The 20,840-nt window shown below is 37.5% G+C and overlaps 1 protein-coding gene across 5 annotated transcripts in view; it reads left to right on the top strand.

Annotated features, from left to right (window-relative positions):
- The window catches only part of TTBK2 (tau tubulin kinase 2), a 164,225-nt gene that overhangs the window by 49,607 nt on the left and 93,778 nt on the right, over nt 1–20,840 (top strand). For 2 of the 5 annotated variants that reach the window (XM_047738249.1, XM_047738248.1), the window contains exons 2-3: nt 5,814–5,896; nt 6,442–6,553. The exons of 2 other annotated variants lie outside the window; for them this stretch is intronic. The gene's annotated coding sequence lies outside the window, so the exon portion shown is untranslated. The remainder of the gene's footprint in view (nt 1–5,813; nt 5,897–6,441; nt 6,554–20,840) is intronic. One more of the 5 variants, XM_047738247.1, reaches the window with a different exon arrangement.

The following is a 20,840-nucleotide window of genomic DNA, read 5'->3' as shown; positions in this document are numbered from 1 at the left end:
AAGTTTGGAATTACCTGAGGATTTTAAAAATCAGAAGAAGCTTTCAGAGCTGTTAAGATACTACACATCTGTTTCTGGTCATTAGATAGTTTCTCTCAAGAACTATTGTACCAGAGTGAAGGAATACCAGAAGCATATCTTTTACATCACAGGTAAGACCCAGGACCAGGTAGTAAATTTGGCTTTGTGGAATGTCTTTGGAAGCATGGCCTAGAAGTATATATGATCAAGTCTTTTGACAAGTATAGTGTCCAACAGCAGAAGGAATTTGAGGGGAAGACTGTAGTGTCTGTTATCAAATAGGGCTTAGAACTTGCAGAAAATGAAGAAGAGAAAAAAACAGGAAGAGGAAAAAAAGTTTGAAAATCTGCAAAATCATGAAGGATATTTTGAAGAAACAAATAAAGGTGCGTGTGTTGAACTGATTGGTGACATCCTCATACTGTACTGTCACAAGCACATGTGGCTGGATGGCAAATAAGGAAAGAATCATGAAGGCTCCAGCCATAGAGGCAACTCAACCATGGCTACATGGCAGCAAAGAAGCACTTGCAGATAAAACTCTGACCACTCTATGATCGAGAACTCATGGCAGAAGGCAAAATGACAAGAATGACCAGTGGTCATCCTGCTCTATGAAACTGCACTTCTGTCCTCCAGCTTCATTCTGGAACATCCCCAGACATATGCTAACAGGATCTATGGGATGATCAAACTTTGTTTTGGTATCAATGAAGATGACCCCACTGCTGATGATAGTAATACTGCTGTGACCAGAAGAGATGTCACCCCTCAAGGGAGAGGATGACATGTCATGTGTAGAAGAAGTAGGCTAAGCTCTAAGTTCCATCCCAAGAATTACTTGTATCTGTATTCAATACTTTGTCTTCATTCCCTCTGATGATATATTTTTCTTTATTTTTGTTAACATTTTAAAAATCTGCATGACATGACAGTATCTGCTTGAGGGAAAGATAAGGTTTCTTTCTCCTATGATACGCTGATACTTAGGAACAAAAGCCCAGCCAGTCTTTCTTTTCTGATTTCATGTGAGCTTATTTAACAGGACAAGGTAACATTTGTTGTAAGGTGTACATAACCTAATATTAACCTAATATTAACTTTGTGGGCTAAAGTGTTTAGCTATCAAGCGGATTCCCTAGTGAGACCAAATTTTTTTGTCACTGAAGTGACTGAGCTACACTTTGATGTTTAAAAGAAAAATATTGGTTAAAACAACTTCACCTTCTAGGATCTACTTTTAAAATCTTATATCCCCTGTAGTTACCAACTGTGTACACCAGGCCTCTAGAAACTAGTATGTTAAAGTGAACCAACTTGATGGGAGTTATTACATAATAGGGTTTGTTTTCTGAAGAGCATTGTTTGGAGTAGCCAATTAAAAGCCCACTTAGGTGTGTTGTGAAGCTGTTCAGAACAGCAAGTTTTATAAGTGGAAATGTAGTACTCAAGTCATATTCTGCTTTAAAAGGTTGTAACAGATATGAATGAATTTAAGAAAGAAATGGTAGACATTATATCATGTATAAATACTTCAGTATGTATCTCTACTTAATAGATAAGGGCTCCTTTTTTTAATGAAAATATTCTTTATTTCATAGAGTTATGAATTACCAGCCAGTTAGGGAGTCTATAGGGTTGGAGTAGGGGTATTTGGAGATACATCAAAATTTGACAGATACTACTTTGCCTGCGAATGAGTGCTTTATTGATGATCAGTGATTTTGTAAAACCATTAAATTTCATCTGTGGGAGCCTAGAAAGTCTTAGCCACTTATCCTTCAAAAAAGAAAAAAAAAAAAGGAATGCTGTGAGGATATATTAGAAGTAGTTTATTTTAAACATTAGGAACATTTGGGATATCTATATAACTGGAAAAGTGAAATAATAAGTCTGTGGAAACCCCTCAGGTGGCCAGTTTTAATAATGGGTTAGAGAATTCATTGGAGAGGAAGCCCATGTTCACAGTTTTGCTTTTTTTTTTTTTTAAACTAATACACTTTACTTTTGTAGAACTGTTTTAGGTTTACAGAAAAATTGAACAGAAAATATAGAGTTCCCATAGTACCCCTCCCCACCTATAATTTCCCCTGTTACTAAATGCTGTGTTAGTGGGATATGTTTGTTATAATTGGTGAAGCCAATATTAATACATTATTATTAACAAAAGTCTATAATTTATAGTAAGGTACTCCTTTTTTTAAAATAACATAAGCACAGTAGTTTTAAACACCTAACAAAATTATTTCTCAATATCATCTAAAATCTAGCCAGTGTTTAATTTCTCCCATTGTCTTAAAAATATCCTATTGTTCTGTCTTTGAGGCATGTTGAGACCTTGTCAGCGTTGATGGTGGGGGAGGGAAGTAACTGTTGAGTGAGGAGGACTTGTGGGGGGCATGCTTTGGCTATTGACTGTAGCATTGTCCAGTGGGAAGTAGCAGAAGTACAATATATAGAGAAACATAACTTGTGGTTGATAAAAAAAAAGTGACAACTGAGGACCATCTCCACCACCTTCTGCCCATGTGAACCTACTTAGCTCAAATTCCCAAGGGCAATATGGGAACATTAACAACACACAAATTATAGGTTGGTTGTGAGAATGAAGTGGTAAAAGTCAAGTGTTTAGCACAATGCCCTCAATTAATGTTAGATTGATTGAAAGCAGTATCCTGTTGTTGACTTGTTCAAATCAAGATTCACATACACTGCATTTGGTTGACATATCTCTTAAGTCTCTTAGTCTTTGAGAGTTCCACAGTTCCTCTGTCATCCTCCTACTCCCCCTCCCCCCAACTTTTTTTTTGGTGTTGCCATTTATTTGTTGAAGAAATGAAGTTCTTAGTTTGATAGAAGAGTCCAAATTCTGGATTTGGCTAATTGCATACTTGGGGTATCTTTTAACATGTTTCTCGAGCCTCTGTTTTTCCTGTGAACTGGTAGTAGATGCAGAGCCTTGATGAGATTCATGTTGTTGTTACTATTCTTATTTTTGGCAAGAGTACATGGTCTAGATCTATTGTTTCCATATGGTTGGCAAAATTGTGATTTTTATGATTCTTTTTCTGAATCAAATTTCTGAACTGGAATTATTCTACCAAGTAGAACTTTATTTCATCAGCTGTTTGTTTCCCCCGAAGTATAGTCACTACAAGAAGGGCAGGATAAAGGCTTGATTTTTCTTCCCTCTTATTTACCAATTCTCAGAAAAATGAGTTTTGTGCCATATGACCAATGAGTTTGTTTTTGTTTTCAATATTTTATGTATTTTATTTCAACTCATTGTGGTGATTGTTTTTTGATGCTCAAATTTTCATGACTGGCTAGTGGAAGCCCTTTCAAGTGGACTGCTGTGTCCTTCTAACTCCAGAGTTCTTTGATACCATCTTTCTTTTCTGGCACAGTCCATATTTCAGACTTTCCTTGAATTTTCCCTGTGCCATTGTTGGAATCAGGAACTCTCTTTCTCCAAGAAGCCCTGTTTCCTTTCATTGAGAAATAATTGAAACCAGAGTATGGGCACTAGGGTATTAATTGTTATTGGGCGAACACATTTCTCTCAGTAGGTTTTAATTACTAGATTTTGTCTGTTTTATCCTTATGTGCACTTTTCAATGTGTTTGAATTGTTTTTTTTTTTTAATTTTATTTATTTGTTTGACAGACAGATTACAAGTAGTCAGAGAGGCAGGCAGAGAGAGAGAGGAGGAAGCAGGCTCCCCACTGAGCAGGGAGCCTGATGCGGGGCTCGATCCCAGGACTCCGGGACCGTGACCTGAGCCGAAGGCAGAGGCTTTAACCCACTGAGCCACCCAGGTGCCCCTGAATTGTTTATTTTAAAAAATACACTTGTGTTCTCTTTTAAATTGCAAGCCACTTAAAGAATTACATACACTTAAATTTGATATTTGTATCATGCTCAGTGGCAAAAATGATAGCACAAAGTAGTAAAGAATATAATAAGGGGTAAGGGTCTATTCCTAACCTTTTAGTCCCAGAGTTCAACTGCTATGCTCTCCCACGAAAGGAATTATCAGAGATCTTCTGCACCCTTTGATGGAACAGATGAACCTTGATGAGGGTAAGCACTTTGGAGGAACTTTCATAGACAGCAGTCTGTGGATAGACCAGTAGTCTAATCCAAAATGACATACGTCTCCCATTCTTATGACTGGGAGAGGGAGTAGTTGTACTTTGTAGCAGTAGCTAGAGACTTCAAGCAGAAAGGCAGAAGAGTTGTAGTCACTTTTTTTTTTTTTAATAAGATTTTATTTCTTTGACAGAGAGAGCATAAACAGGGGGAGGGGGAGAGGGAGAAGCAGGCTCCGCATTGAGCAGGGAGCTCAATCCCACTGGGATCATGACCTGAACTGAAGGTAGACAGTTAACTGAGCCACCTAGGAGCCCATGCAGTTGCTCTTCTGTACTAATGACACTTTTCGCCCCAATCCTCCGCTTGTGCTCTGTAGTCTTTCTTTAGCCTTTTATATACCTATCACCTGTCCTTTTGTTTATTACAACTTGTACACTTTTTTTCCCTAAAGTAATTTTTTGCTTGCCCTGGTTAAAGTTCATCTGTTCCATCAAAGATGTGTTAGGAGATCTCTGAGAACTTTATCTGTTCAGTGTTTATTTTAACATTCTCTACTTGGAAGATTTCACATTATCTGCCAGCTTGGGGATTTGTCTATTGATTACTCTGGATTTAGGAAAATGACATTTAGGAAGTTGAATATGTCTAGGTTATCTTAAGGAGCAGAGATCCATTTCCTTGAAAGAGAGTATAATATATATGTGTGTGTCTTTGTATACACATATATTTATATGTGCTTTATAAGCACAGCAAAAGTCTGGAATCATACAGAGCTCAAGAAGCCAGTGAGGATAGTTAAGTTTATGAATTGGCATTAGGGGGAGCAGGAAAGAAGAAAAAATCTTTTAATGTTTCCCTTTATGTCCTTCAGTGCTTAAGAAATTGAAAAGAGTAACACAAACATTTCTTTTATAGTGAAAATGTATAATTTCATAGTGAAAAAATGTAGTATAATGATGATATCTTCAAAATCGGTTCTTACTCTTCCATCTTCTGGAATTTCTTAAATTTCTTAATTTTCTTAAATTTCTCAGTGCTTGAAAATATGTAGTAAATTAGTGAAATGCAGTATAATGTAATGTAATAAAAAAAGCTGTTCTGTGTTGTGAACTTTATAAATGGTGAGGTAATATTTGTAGGGAAATCTGTAGTAGTGTTTGAGTGCTAACTCTACGCTGGAAGATGGATTACTGAATGCTAGGCTTATTCATACTTGTTCTAGTGTATTAGTTCATGTGTAAGACCTCCCTCTATTTTTTTAAACCCTTTTTAAGGGTGTAAATATTCACAGTAAAAGGTTTAAAAATGAGAGAAGAATAAAGTGAAAAGTAAGTTTGCTCTCTCTTAGCCCCCAACTTCCTCCTAAACTAACCACTGTTACTGGTTTCTTGTGTTTTTTTCCAGAAACATTCAATACATATTTTGTCATCTATCTATCTATATTTACACACACATAATCATGTGATATATATCCTATATATATAAATCATATGGAATCATAATCATGTATAAAATCATATGATTACATATGATATATAATGACTGTGTGCATGCATGTCTATGTGAAACAACCCTCTCACCCATATCCCTCAACAACATGTGCAACCATAATATATATGTATTTTTCTGCTACTTGATGTGACCCCCTAACATTCAGACAGTAAGACTCATATTTTACATATCTTTATGTTCTGTAGCAAGAGCGATTGTTCAAACATACTGATTGGATCATGTCACTCCCAACATTTGCTAAAACATTTAAAGGCCTTCGTTTTCTCAGGTAAAGTCCAGCCACCTTAACCTGGCATGCAAGATCTTGAACTGATTCCTGCCTGCTTCCCTAGCCTCTTTACCAGAAACTGTTGGCTTACACTTGGAGTGTTGGTCATCCTGAACTTTTTTCAATTTCTTAAACAGTTTAAGGCCTCTCATCTGAATTCTGCTTCCTCTGTCTCATACTACTTTTTCTTCTTCTTTTAAAAAATTTGTAACAGTCCTAGTATTTATAAAAGTCCACAGATAAGATAGGATTTAAATAAATAAAACAAATACAATTAAAAACTTCACTTTTCCTAAGCATATAATACCCAAAAGAATATATGCTTAAAAAAAATGCGATCCTACTGGCTTCCTTGTTCCCTTTTCCACAGTAAGGTTAATACAGGATTTGCTTATCTTTACTTTTTAACTTCTTGTAATCAAAGTTCTATAAATAGTTTCAATAATCAGTTCGACAAAGTGTGTTATGAAAAACAGTAGTCCAGGTTCTGGTTCCAGATAAGATGGAGTAAGCGCACTTCACCCTGTCTCTCCCACTGAATGCAGCTATAAAACCTGGACAGAATGCTTGGAGTGGCTATTTGAGGACTCTGAAAAATAAATAGTAGGAGGCAGATTGGGGAAGAAGACCAGAATTCAAAGTACCACTGAACCGGCGGTGAGTTTACCATTTTTTTTCTTCCGGTATGCCCCAGCCTGAACTTAATGTATCCTGAAACTTAGAAGTGAGCATTATTAATACGGATAGAGAAAGCACCAGGAGAAGCCCTCTGGTTCTGACTCAAGGAGCCGAAGGGATCTCTTTCCCACATTCTTCTTCTTCTTCTTCTTCTTCTTCTTCTTCTTCTTCTTCTTCTTCTTCTTCTTCTTCTTCTTCTTCTTCTTTTTTTCCTTTTCTTCATTTTCTTGCACCCCAGGCCTCAAGCAGTCCTTGGCAGAAGCTGCAGTGGCCTCAATGGGGGCAGGCAGGAGCCTAAATCTCAGAGGGAGGGGAGACTTCCTCCCAGATTGGAGGAGCTTTGCTATCAAGAGAGTGCAGCAAATCCCATTGTTTTCTTCTCCCTCTGCTCTTCTTTTGCTTAGCCCTGATGTGGGCGCAGTCATGGGAAGTACATGGCAGAGTGGGGTGAATGAAGTCCCAGCTTTCTGCTGGAAAGGTGGAAAAGGGGAGCCCCAGGGAACCAAAAGATTGCAAGAGAATGAGGAGTTTAGAAAGCTGACTACTTAAAGTTGGTGATGGACTCATGAGCTGACTCCCAAGCTGACCTGTATGAGTCTGATTCCTAATCAGCATACAGAAACATCAAGGACTGAATTATGGGATAGACCACCCCTAACGCCCAAACTGGACACTGCATGGTACAGTTATGAAACTGTATGTATGACTGCAGAGGGTTTGTAAACTGAATTGTGATTGGAAATACAACCCACAGAAGGCTGGTCAGAACTTGAAATGTGAACCCAATGGGTCAAATCAATTACTGGCTAAAACAAGCACACCAGCATTCTCAGTGGGGCTTAAATAAGATTCAGAATATCATAACATAATATCCAGATGTCCAGAATACAATCTAGAATTACTCAGCTTAAAAATAACCAGAAAGGGGCGCCTGGGTGGCTCAGTGGGTTAAAGCCTCTGCCTTTGGCTCAGGTCATGATCCCGGGATCCTGGGATCGAGCCCCTCATCGGGCTCTCTGCTTGGTGGAGAGCCTGCTTCCTCCTCTCTCTCTGCCTGCCTCTCTGTCTACTTGTGATCTCTCTTTGTCAAATAAATAAATAAATTCTTAAAAAAAAAAAAAAAGGAACCAGAAAAATTGAACTTACATGGGGAAAGACAGTGAACAGGTGGTGATGCCAAGATCACACATATGTTAAAATTATCTGAAAAGTAGTTTTAAAATCAGCTATTATGACCATGTTCAAGGATTGAACGGGAAGATAGAAAGTCTCAGCAAAGAAATAGAAGATATGAAGAAATAAATGGAGATTTTAGAACTAGGAAATACAATGATGGAAATTAAAATTCATTAAAAGGGGTCAATAGCAGAGTAGACATGACAATGAAAGAGTCTGCACTTAAAAATGGGTCAACAGAAGTGATCCAATTTGAATAACAGGGAAAAGCTTAAAAATAAAGAAATATACAGCTTCAGGGACCTATGAAACTATGATAAGGTCTTACATTTGTGTCATCGGAAACCCAGAATGAGAAGATAATGAATGTGATCCATTAAAAATACTTGAAGAAATAATGGTACAAAGATTAAAAAGGAAGAAATAAAACTGCCCCTATTTGCAGATGGCATAATCATCTATGTAGAAAATCCCAAGCAATCCACAAAGAAATTCCTAGAGTAAATGAGTTTAGCAAGTGCTTCATGGTCAGCTCACAAAAAACAATCATATTTCTATATACTAGTGATACAACAATTGAAAACTGAATTAAAGATATTTATAGTAGCTTCCCCAAAGTGAAACTCTTAGGTATAAATTCAACAAAATATATATAAGATCTCTATGCTGAGAATTATAGAACCCTGATTTAAAAAAAAAAATCAAAGGAGGGGCGCCTGGGTGGCTCAGCGGGTTAAAGCCTCTGCCTTCGGCTCAGGTCATGATCTCAGGGTCCTGGGATCGAGCCCCGCATCGGGCTCTCTGCTCAGTAGGGAGCCTGCTTCCCTTCCTCTCTCTGCCTGCCTCTCTGCCTGCCTGTGATCTCTGTCTGTCAAATAAATAAATAAAATCTTTTTAAAAAAATCAAAGGATATTTAAGTAAATGGAGAAAAATGTATTTATGAATTTGAAGAATCACAATAGTAAAGATGTTGATTTTCCCCAAATTGATCTATAGATTTAATGCAGTACTAATAAAAACAATCCCAACAGCACCGTTTCTGGTTTTAAACTGATTCTAAAATTTCTTTACAAAGGTAAAGGGCCTAGAATAGCCAAAACCATTTTTTTAAAAAGATTTTATTTATTTGAGAGACAGGGAGAGGGTGAGGGAGAGGGGCAGAGAGAAAAGGAGAAGTGGACTCTCCGCTGAGCAGGGAGTCCAATGTGAGGCTCAGTCCCAGGACCCTGGGATCATGACCTGAGTTGAAGGCAGATGCTTAAAGGATGGAGCTACCCAGGCCTCCCAAAACAATTCTAAAAAAGAAAAATGTTGGAAAAAATCAAGCTACATGATTTTAAAACAGGATGAAGCTATCATCATGAAGACTGTGGTATCGGCAAAGCGAAAGGCATGTAGAGCAACGAGATAGAATAGAGATCACATAAATAGGCGCACACAACCATGGCCAGTAATTTTTTACAAAGTGACAAAACGGAAAAAAGAAAAATCTTTTCAATAAGTGGTCCTGGAACAATTGGATATCCACATACAAATATAATGAACATTGACCTAAACTACACAATATATGAAAATGAACTTTAAATGTACCACACATCTAAATTTGAGATATAGAAATGTAAGGCTTTTAGAAGAAGACAGGAGAAAATCTTCATAACCTGGGTGTAGATAAGAAGTTCTTCCGCATTACACCAAAAGCATGATTCATAAAAGAAGAAATTGATGAATTGGACTTCATCAAATTAAAACCATCGCTTGCAAAGACACTGTTAAAAGAATTAAAAGGCAGATTATAGGCTGGAAGAAAAGATTTGCAAATCATATACCTGCAAAGGACTTATATTTGGAATATGTAAAGAATTCTGCAAACTCAACAGTAGGAAAACAAGCCACTTAAAAATGTTTAATAGGCTTTGGCAAGAGGATATAGAGTGGCACATCAGCTCATGAAAAGATGTTTAGCATAACTAGCCATTAGGGAAATGCAAATTAAGTGCAAATGGTGAACTACTACTGTACATCCATTAGAATTACTTAAATCAAAGTTGTCAGTACCAAGTGCTGAGGAGGATGTGGAGCAACTGGAACCCTCACATATTGCTGGTAGGGATGCAGAGTGATTCAGTTCCTCTGGAAAACAGTTAAGCATATACTTATATGTCAAACATGGATTTACTGTATGATCTAGCAACCCTACCCCTAGGCATTTAACCTTGAGAAATGAAAATCTGTGTTCATATATTTATATCAGCTTTATTCTTACTTGCCGAAAATGTATACTTCAAAGAAAAAAGTGAATGGATAAATCAGGGTTGGTATATTCATACAGTAGAATACTATTTGGCAATAAAAAACAACGAGCTACTGATTTGCACAGCTGTTGGGTTTCCTCTCCTTAGGTAAGTCTCTGTAGGGACCTCCTAGTCAGCTCCAGTCCACCTTGGTGTTTTTGTTCACAAGTATCATCCTTGGATCACCCTTCACTGTCTTCTTGGGGATTCTCTTTGATTCTCTTTTATATTGTATGCCTCGTTGAATCCCTTTCTCTTTTTTGTTTATTTTCATTTTAGTGAAATACCTCTTCTAAATAGTTTCCTGAGTAAAGGATGCCGGGAGGTATGTCTTTGAGACCTCTCTTGCAAGTCTGAAAGTTTTTATATTACCCTGGTGTTTAAGTGAAAAACTGGCTGGATATAGAATTCTGGATTGAAAATAATTTTACTTCCAAAATTTGTCTTTATACTCCCTGTAGCGGTTGAGAAGTATAATTCTGTTATGATTCATGTTACTTTGGAAACATATAATTTTTTCTCTCTTCCCCCAGGGTTTTGCAATTTCATGATGTTATACCATAGTATGGGTATGTTTTCATCTAGTGTGCCTGTCTTTGTCCTTTATTGAAACTTGTGATTTGAAAGTTTTTCTCAGGAAGTTTTCTTGAATTATTTTGTTGATGTTTTCCAGCCCCTTAATTTTTTACCCCTTCTTTTCTGGAACGCTTGCTATGCTGATATTGGGTCTCTTGGAATGGTTCCCCAATTCTTGACTTTTACTCTCCTATTTTTACATACATTTGTTCATATATTTTTGTAATTAACAAGTACGTGTTTTAAATAGAGAAGATGATGAAATTGTGCTCTTTTTTTTTCCATTCTAACCACAAAAACCTGATAGTTTTAAATTGACCATTATGATAGGATAGTTTTGTTTAAAAGATAGAATTCCCTGTGATGGTTATCTAGATTGAAGAGCTTGGAAACTTTGTTTTGTCTTTGTCTCCTGGGGAGCTACTAGAACCCAAGGGCATCCCCATGAGAGCTAAGAGGAGCCTTTGTTCTTTAAACTTCTTGGCTCAATTTTTTTTTTCCTGGGAACTTGGTTTAGACCACTCAGCGTTCTTTTTGTTTTACCATTCATAAGTTCCTAGCTCTGTGCTCTAAGCATTTTGATCCACTTAATCTACTGATTTCTCACAGTGCTTATTTTTGTTCATAGAAACTATCATTTGATCTTGTATTATCATATTATCTTATAGTACATTTTTTTCTTTTTTTTTTTTTTAAAGATTTTATTTATTTATTTGACAGAGAGAAATCACAAGTAAGCAGAGAGGCAGGCAGAGAGAGAGGAGGAAGCAGGCTCCCTGCTGAGCAGAAAGCCCGATGTGGGGCTCGAACCCAGGACCTGGGATCATGACCTGAGCCGAAGGCAGAGGCTTAACCCACCGAGCCACCCAGGCGCCCCAGTACATTTGTTTCTTTCAAAAATATTGTAAATTCTTTGATGAAAGGAGTTATACCTTATATTTTTCTGTGTTCCTTGGTATAGTTGTTTCATGAGCTGTTATTGTTAGATTGGGTGTGGTTGGTTGTTTGGTGGTGGTGTGACTGGTTAAGTAAAAAGAAATGATGGGTAAGGATGCTAAGACTGCTTTTGTTGTGTCCTTAGCAGTATAATAGTCCAGCTTTGCAGAATTCCCAGTATTTGCTACTTTCCCACTAACCTGAAATTTGTTCTTTGAGTTCCAGAGCATCCCCATGAGTAGGTTTGGGGTACTTTTTTTTTTGCTTTATTTTGTTTTATTTTATTTTTTCAGTGTTCCAGGATTCGTTGTTTATGTACCACACCCAGTGCTCCATGCAATACGTGTCCTCCTTAATACCTACCACCAGGATTACCCATCCCTCACCGCCCTCCCCTCTAAAACCCTCAGTTTGTTTCTCAGGGTCCATAGTGTCTCACGGTTCTTCTCCCCCTCCGATTTCCCCCAATTCACTTTTTCTTTCCTTCTCCTAATGTCCTCCATACTATTGCTTATGTTCTATAAGTCAGTGAAACCATGTGATAATTGACTTTCTCTGTTTGACTTCTTTTATTCATCATAATCTCCTCCAGGCCCATCCATGTTGATATAAAAGTTGGGTGTTCATCCTTTCTGTTGGCTGAGTAATATTCTGTGTATATATGAACCACATCTTCTTTATCCATTCGTCTGTTGAAGGGCATCTTGGCTTTTTCCACGGTTTGCCGATTGTGGATGTTGCTGCTATGAACATTGGGGTGTATGTGGTCCTTCTTTTCACTACATCTGTATCTTTGGGGTAAATACCCAGTAGTGCGATTGCAGGGTCATAGGGTAGCTCTATTTTTAATTTCTTTTTTTTTTTTTTAAGATTTTATTTATTTATTTGACAGAGAGATCACAAGTAGGTAGAGAGGCAGGCAGAGAGAGAGGAGGAAGCAGGCTCCCCGCTGAGCAGAGAGCCCGATGCGGGGCTCGATCCCAAGACCCTGGGATCATGACCTGAGTTAAAGGCAGAGGCTTTAACACACTGAGCCACCCGGTGCCCCTCTATTTTTAATTTCTTAAGAAATCTCCATACTGTTGTCCAAGTGGCTGCACCAACTTGCATTCCCACCAACAGTGTAAGAGGGTTCCCCTTTCTCCAAATGCTCTCCAACACTTGTTGTTTCTTGCCTTGTTGATTTTGGCCATTCTAACTGGTGTAAGGTGGTATTTCAATATGGTTTTGATTTGAATCTCCCTGATGGCTAATGATGATGAACATTTTTTCATGTGTCTGTTAGCCATTTGTATGCCTTCTTTGGAGAATTATCTATTCATGTCTTCTGCCCATTTTTTGACATGATTATCTGTTTTTTGGGGTGTTAAGTTTGAGGAGTTCTTTATAGATCTTGGATATCAGCCCTTTGTCTGTAGTGTCATTTGCGAATATCTTCTCCCATTCCATGGGTTGCCTCTTTTGTTGTCTGTTTCCTTAGCTGTGCAGAAGCTTTTTATCTTCATGAAGTCGTGTTTAGGATACTTTTAACTAGCTTTTTACTTTATTACTAAATGGCTTTTTTTATTTAAAAAGGAAAATAATGCCTCTTTTTGATTGTTTTACTTTCTCAGGCATATAAAAATCATATAAAATTATTTGCCTTTTATGTGGCATTGTTATTCATTAATATTTAATGCTGGGGTGTAGACCACCATACCATCACTTACCATAGCTTTTTAAGCTTTTGTATTGAAAGCAAGGGTAGTAGATGATTATTTGAAATTGTAAGAACAAAAAGATTCATTAAAATGCATCTATTTAATTTTTAATTTTTTAAAAGATTTTATTTATTTATTTGACAGAGATCACAAGCAGGCAGAGAGAGAGGAGGAAGCAGACTTCCTGCTGAGCAGAGAGCCTGATGTGGGGCTCGATCCCAGGACCCTGGGATCATGACCTGAGCCTAAGGCAAAGGCGTTAACCCACTGAGCCACCCAGGCACCCCAATTTTTTATTTTTATTTTTAAAAAGATTTATTTATTTTAGAGAGTGTAAGTTGGGGAAGGAAAAGAGGGTGGAGAGAGAATCCTAAAGTAGACTCCCCACTGAGTGCAGAGCCTGACTCGGGGCTCAAATCCCAGGACCCTGAGATCATGACCTGAGCCAAAATGAAGAGTTGGCCTCCTAACCTACTGAGATACCCAGGTGCTCCATATGCATTAATTTTAGAGTACAGTTTATCTGTTCCTTTAAAAAAAGATTTTGGACAGTAAGGAAGGGTTTATCACTACATGCATCAGATGAATAAAAATCCTTTTTAATATCACAGTTAAAATCTGTGTTTAACTAGCAAGATGCTACCTTGCCTGTAATATCTGTAGACATTATCTACCTGTCTAAAGTAAGTCTATTTCTTACTGTCTTTTTTGAGTGGACATATCATTGATTATTTCTTTTTTGCATGTTTTTTTTTTTGCATGTTTTTTTTTGCATGTTTTGCATGAATGTTTGGTGACAGACCACAAACATTCCCTATTCAGTTAGATTAGTCAAGAGCTAGAAAATAAAGAGGAAGCCTTAGTGGTGGTATTTAGAGTGACTGGTAAAGATTTGGTTTGTATGTTCAGGTTCGTTTATTTATTTATTTATTTAAAAAGTTTTTATTTATTTATTTGTGTGGGGGGGGTGGCAGACAGAGGGAGAAGCAGGCTCCCCACTGAGCAAGGGGCCCAATGTGGGACTCGATCCTCAGACCCTGGGATCATGACCTGAGCTGAAGGCAGACACTCAACCAACTGAGCCAGCCAGGCCTCCCATCAGGATTCCTTTAATCTTTTAAAGGATTTCTTTAACGTAAGAGACATATAAGGAGTTAAAATTGACTTATTGTATATTTCCATGCTATGTTTTCTTGAGGTCAACAATCTATGACTGTTAGTGATCAGTGCTTACCTTGCTGACTTTCTTCTTTCTCTACTTTCATCTCTGCGCCAGACTTGATTGCTCTTACTCAACTCCAGGAAACTTATTTTAATAGACTTCTTTATTTTTTTCCCCTCAGGGCTTTGCTAAATAACTAACTTGCTGATAGCTGTAAATCTAATCCTGAGTTTTAATTGGTTGATATTACTTCCTACAAGGATATTTGGATTCGAGATTTGTATTTGTTTGAGGAAATGAGGTGGAGGGGAATAACTTGAGCAAAAAACAAAGTAGCACATTTTCAAAGGAGAATTAAAAAACAAACTGACTTCATCAGAGTGTATGATGTATGTTGAAGAACTGAAGGAAATGGGGTTTGCTAAATAATGTAGAATGATCGTAAATTCTAGGTTCACCATTTTATTTATTTTTTTCAGAAAGTAAATTTAAAAAATGTGTAATTCCATTATAATTGACATAGTGTTATTTTAGTCATGTGTACAATATAATGATTCAATATTTACATACCTTTTTCAGTGCTTACCACAGCAAGTGTACTCCTAATCCCCTTCGCCTTTTTCACCCATCCCCCTGTCCACCTCTTCTCTGGTAACCAGTTTGTTCTCTATAATTAAGAGGCTGGTTTTTGTTTGTCCTTTTTTTCTTTGTTTGTTTCTTAAATTCCACATACGAGTGAAATCATACGGTATTTGTCTTTCTCTAACTCCTTTTGCTTAGCATTATACCCTCTAGATCCATCCATGTTGCTGCAAATGGCAGGATTTTATTCTTTTTTATGGCTGAATGATAATCTGTCACACACACATACACACACACATCACATCACTTCTTTTTCTATTCATCTATTGATGGCCACTTGGGTTGTTGCCATAATTTGGCTATGGTAAATAATGCTGCAGTAAATATTGGGGTGCATACATCTTTTCGAATTAGTGTTTTCATATTCTTTGGGTAAATACCCATTGGTGCAATTACTGGATCATAGGATAGTTTTATTTTTGATTTTTTGAGGAAACTTCAGTGTCTCTTGTGGTTCCATAAAAATTTTAGGATTATTTGTTCTCCTTCTGTGGAAAATGCTGTTGGTATTTTATTTTATTTTTTAAAAAGATTTTATTTATTTATTTGACACAGAGAGATCACAAGTAGGCAGAGAGGCAGGCAGAGAGAGAGGGGGAAGCAGGCTCCCCACTGAGCAGAGAGCCAGATGCAGGGCTCGATCCCGGGACCCTGAGGTCATGACCTGAGCCGAAGGCAGAGGCTTAACCCACTGAGCCACCCAGGCGCCCCCGCTGTTGGTATTTTAATAGGGATTGCTTTAAATCTGTAGATTCCTTTGTGTAGTTTGGACATTTTAACAATATTTGTTCTCCCAATCCATGAGCAGGGAATGTCTTCCATTTGTTTACGTCCTCTTAAATATCTTTCATCAGTGTTTTATAGTTTTTAGAGTACAGGTTTTTCATCTCCTTGGCTAAGTTTATTCCTAGGTGTTTTATTATTTTTGATGCAATTATAAATGGGATTGTTTTCTTAATTTTCTTTTTGCTCTTTCAATATTAGTATATAGAAATGCTATGGATTTCTTTGTACTGATTTTGTATCTTTAGACTGTACTGAATTCATTCACCAGTTCTAGTAGTTTTGTGGAGGAGTCCGGGTTAACCACTTTAATGTTATTTCTATAGGCATTATTGTTTATGGTTTCTTGAATAGATAATGACATGATAAAATCAGTATTTGGGGGGAGATTATCTTATGAATAGTGTGTGGCCGGTGACATTATGGGACATTCTTGGCCTGAAGTACTGTCAGATGTGATCAAACAGATGGGGTCCAGAAGAGACACTGCTAGGTGAGCTTGTCAATAGATAATTGGTGGTAATTCATTAGAGGAGTCATCATCAGCAGAGTCCAGTAGGATGTTTATAAAAGGAAAGTGAAGCACAGGACAAAGCAAGCTCATGCTTATCATTCTAAGGTGGACATTTGGCCCTGGGGGGCGGGGAGAGGGGGAGTAGAGTGGAGAAGAAGGGGCAAGCTCTAGAAAGTCCAGGATATTAGATAGTTCATGAATGCTTGTTTTCATTCTCCCTTCTTTCCTTCTTAGATGCCTGGTAAATGTGAACCACTGTGCTAGGAGCTAGGAATATAAACAGGGCATGGTCTTTGTCCTCAGCAGTTCACAGTCAACTCAGACTGACACTGAGAATGAATAATGACGTTATAGAATGATGTAGAATTATAGAATGATAAGTTATCAAAAAAATGTATAAAATATTCAAGAAAGAGGAAGATGGGTGCACCTGGGTACTCAGTTGGTTAAGCGTCTGTCTTTGGCTTAGGTCACGATTCCAGGGTCATGAGGTTGAGCCCTGCATTGGGCTACCTGCTCAATGGGAAGCCTGCTTCTCCCTTTCCCTCTGCCTGCTGCCCCCCTGTGCTTGTGTGTGCCATCTTGCTCGCTCTCTCTCAAATGAATAAATAAAACCTAAAAAGAAAGAGGAATGGGGGTGCCTGGGTGGCTCAGTTGATTAAGTTTGTCTGCCTTTGGCTCAGGTCATTATCCCAGGGTCCTGGGATCGAGTCTCGCATTGGGCTCTCTGCTCACTGGGAAGCTTGCTGCTCCCTCTCCCTCTGCCTGCTGCTCTGCCTACTTGTGATTGATCTCTCTCTCTCTCTCTCTCTCTCTCTGTCAAATACATAAATAAAATCTTAAAAGACAAAAGAGGAATGTATAAAAAGATCCATAGGAGCATTGACAAGGGAACAAAAGGGAAACTAAGCAGAAGCTCAGTTGTCCAAACCAGGGAATTAGGACAAAACTAGCAGCAAGGATGAATGGTTCATGACATCGAGAGTATTGTGGTTGCTAGAACTCCATAAACGTTTCCTGCTGGGCCTCAGGGAGAGAGTGAGGTGGGCTTGACTCCTTAGGTTAGAGGTTAAGTGGCACCAGTAATAGGGTGAGAAAGGAATGTAGTGTAAAGGAACCAGTGAGGGCCTTAAAGTATTTGAAGAACATAGAGGCTGAGGATTCCAAGTACATACTCTATGACATAGTAATGTCCTAGGCCAAGGTAGGCAGTAGGAGTGGACAGAGAGGAGATGGGCAAAGGATAAGGACTGGAAATTCACAAAAAAGGAAGCCTAAACAATCAATAAACAGATGAAAAGATACTCAAACTTACTAGTAGCTAGAGTAATGCAAGTTATCCCTTCAGATTGGCAAAAAAAAAAAGTCTGACAGTACCATGTATTGGTGAAGATAGAGAAAAGAAAACTTCCTCATGTCCTGATGGCAGAAGTATAAACTGGTACAACCACTTTAAAAAGCAATTTGTACCTATTATGTAATGAAGAGGCTAGCAGTCATTCATTCTTTCTGTGTCAGGTATTGTTTTAAATGTTTTTTAAAAAATATTATTTGATTTAATTTTTACCACAACTTTCCCCAGATTTTATCGTTGAGGAAATACAGCCTAAGAGAGGTTAAATAAGCTGTCCACGGTCAAAAAAGTGGTAAGATAAAGAGCCAGATTTTAGCTTAGATCTGTGTCTTTCTAAAACTTGTGTTCATAATCACTAATGATAATTATAGGAAGCATATATCGAGCATTTACTATGTGCCAGGTAGTATATTAAATATTAAACATACCTTAGCTGATTTACTTATGTAATAACTCTTTGAGGTAAGTGCTTTTGTTACCCATCACATGGCTTTTAGAGATGAAGTACCAAGCTCGCAAGTGAAAAAGCTGATATTTACCTCAAGTAGTCTTGAGCACATATACTTTTCTTATATACCAGACTGAAAGATCCAGAGGTGGAGAGTAGACTTTAGGTATATTTTGATTTCAATTCTCTTTTTTTCCCTCTCAGTGTAATGTATATGTGTATGTATACATATATGTACTTATATATGTGTATGTATAGGTATTTGACATACAACTTTGTACTATATGTAGATTAAACATAGATTTGATACACATATATATTGTAAAATGATTACCGTAAGTTTAGTTGGTTGAGTTTATCACCTCACAGTTACTTTTTTTTCCTATGATGAGAACTTTTAAAATTTGTTAACTGTAATCACCATGCTATACATTACATATCCAAGATTTACTTATTTTACAACTGAAGTTTGTACCTTTTAACCACATTTACCTGTTTTCCCTACCTCTCACCCCCCACTTCTGGGAACTACTGATCTCTTCTGTGTTTCTGTGAGTTTGGTTTTCTTAGATTCCACATATAAGTTTTCCCTGTCTGACTTATTTCACTTAGCATAATGCTCTCAGAGCCCATCCACGTTAATACAAATGGCAAGATTTTCTTATTTTTTTTATGGCTGCATAGTATTGTAGTGTATATAAATACTATATTTTCTTTATCCATTCATTTATAGATAGACACATAAGTTTTTTCCATGTCTTAGCTATTGTAAATAATGTTGCATTTAACATGGGTGTGGGATGTCTCTTCAAGATAGTTTCATTTCTTTGGGTATATACCCACAAGTGGAATTGCTAGATCATTTGGTAGTTCTGTTTTTAATTTTAAAAATTTTAATTCCAATGTAGTTAACATGCAGTGCTATATTAGTTTCAGGTATACAATGTAGTGACCCATCAGTTCCATACACTAAGTGCTTATCAAGACAATCCCAGTTCTAATCCCCTTCACAGTTCTAACCATCTCCCATACATCTGTCTTCTGGTAACCATTTTGTTCTCTACAGTTAAGAGTCTGTTTTATGGGGTTGTATCTTTTTTCCCCCTTTGTTCATTTGTTTTGTTTCTTTTTTAAAAATTTATTTATTTATTTTGTAAGCACATTTTTAAAATTTAATTTCTTTTTAGTGTAACAGAATTCATTGTTTATGTACCACACCCAGTGCTCCATGCAATATGTGCCCTCCATATTACCCACCACCTGGCTCCCCCAACCTCCCACCCCCAGCCCCTTCACAACCCTCAGATTGTTTTTAAGAGTCCATAGTCTCTTCATGGTTCATCTTCCCTTCCAATTTCCCTCACCTCCCTTCTCCTCTCCATCTCCCTATGTCCTCTGTGTTATTTGTTATGCGCCACAAATAAGTGAAACCATATGATAATTAACTCTCTCTGCTTGACTTATTTCATTCAGTATAATCTCCTCCAGTCCCGTCCATGTTGATACAAAAGTTGGGTGTTCATTCTTTCTCATGGCTGAGTAACATTCCATTGTATATATGGACTACATCTTCTTTATCCATTTGTCTGTTGAAGGGCATCTTGGCTCATTCCACAGTTTGGCTATTGTGGATGTTGCTGCTATGAACGTTGTGGTGCATGTGGCCCTTCTTTTCACTACATCTGTATCTTTGGTGTAAATACCCAATAGTGCAATTGCTGGGTCTATTTTTAACTTTTTGAGGAACCTCCACACTGTTTTTCCATAGTGGCTATACCACCTTGCATTCCCACCAACAGTGTAAGAGGGTTCCCCTTTCTCCACATCCTCTCCAACGTTTGTTGTTTCTTGCCTTGTCAATTTTTGCCATTCTCACTGGTGTAAGGTGGTATCTCAATGTGGTTTTGATTTGAGTTTCCCTAATGGCTAATGATGATGAATATTTTTTCATGTGTCTGTTAGCCATTAGTATGTCTTCTTTGGAGAAGTGTCTGTTCATGTCTTCTGCCCATTTTTTTACTTGATTATTTGTTTTTTGGGTGTTAATTTGAGAAGGTCTTTATAGATTTTGGATTCTAGCCCTTTGTCTGTAGTGTCATTTGCAAATATCTTCTCCCATTCCATGGGTTGCCTCTTTGTTTTGTTGACTGTTTCCTTTGCTGTGCAGAGGCTTTTTATCTTGATGAAGTCCCACAAGTTCATTTTCACTTTTGTTTCCCTGGCCTTTGGAGACATGTCTTGAAAAAAGTTGCTGTGGCTAATGTCAAAGAGGTTACTGCCTATGTTCTCTTCTAGGACTTTGATGGATTCCTGTCTCACATTGAGGTCTTTTATCCATTTAGAGTTTATTTTTGTGTTTGGTGTATGCAAATAGTCAAGTTTCATTCTTCTGTATAGAGCTATCTAGTTTTTCCAGCACCATTTATTGAAGAAACTGTCTTTTTTTCTGCTGGATATTTTGTCAAAAGATTAGTTTTGACTTTGTCAAAGATTAGTTGGCCATAGACTTTTGTTTTGTCAAAGATTAGTTTTGTCAAAGATTAGTTGACCATAGAGTTGAGGGTCCATGTCTGGGCTCTCTATTCTATTCCATCATCTATGTGTCTGTTTTTGTGCCAATACCACGTTGTCTTGGTGATCACAGCTTTGTAATATAGCTTGAAATCAGGCAACGTGATGCCCC

This window comes from Lutra lutra, chromosome 7, assembly GCF_902655055.1.
Source record: "Lutra lutra chromosome 7, mLutLut1.2, whole genome shotgun sequence".
NCBI lineage: Eukaryota > Metazoa > Chordata > Mammalia > Carnivora > Mustelidae > Lutra > Lutra lutra.
This window is presented reverse-complemented; position numbering and strand designations above follow the sequence as displayed.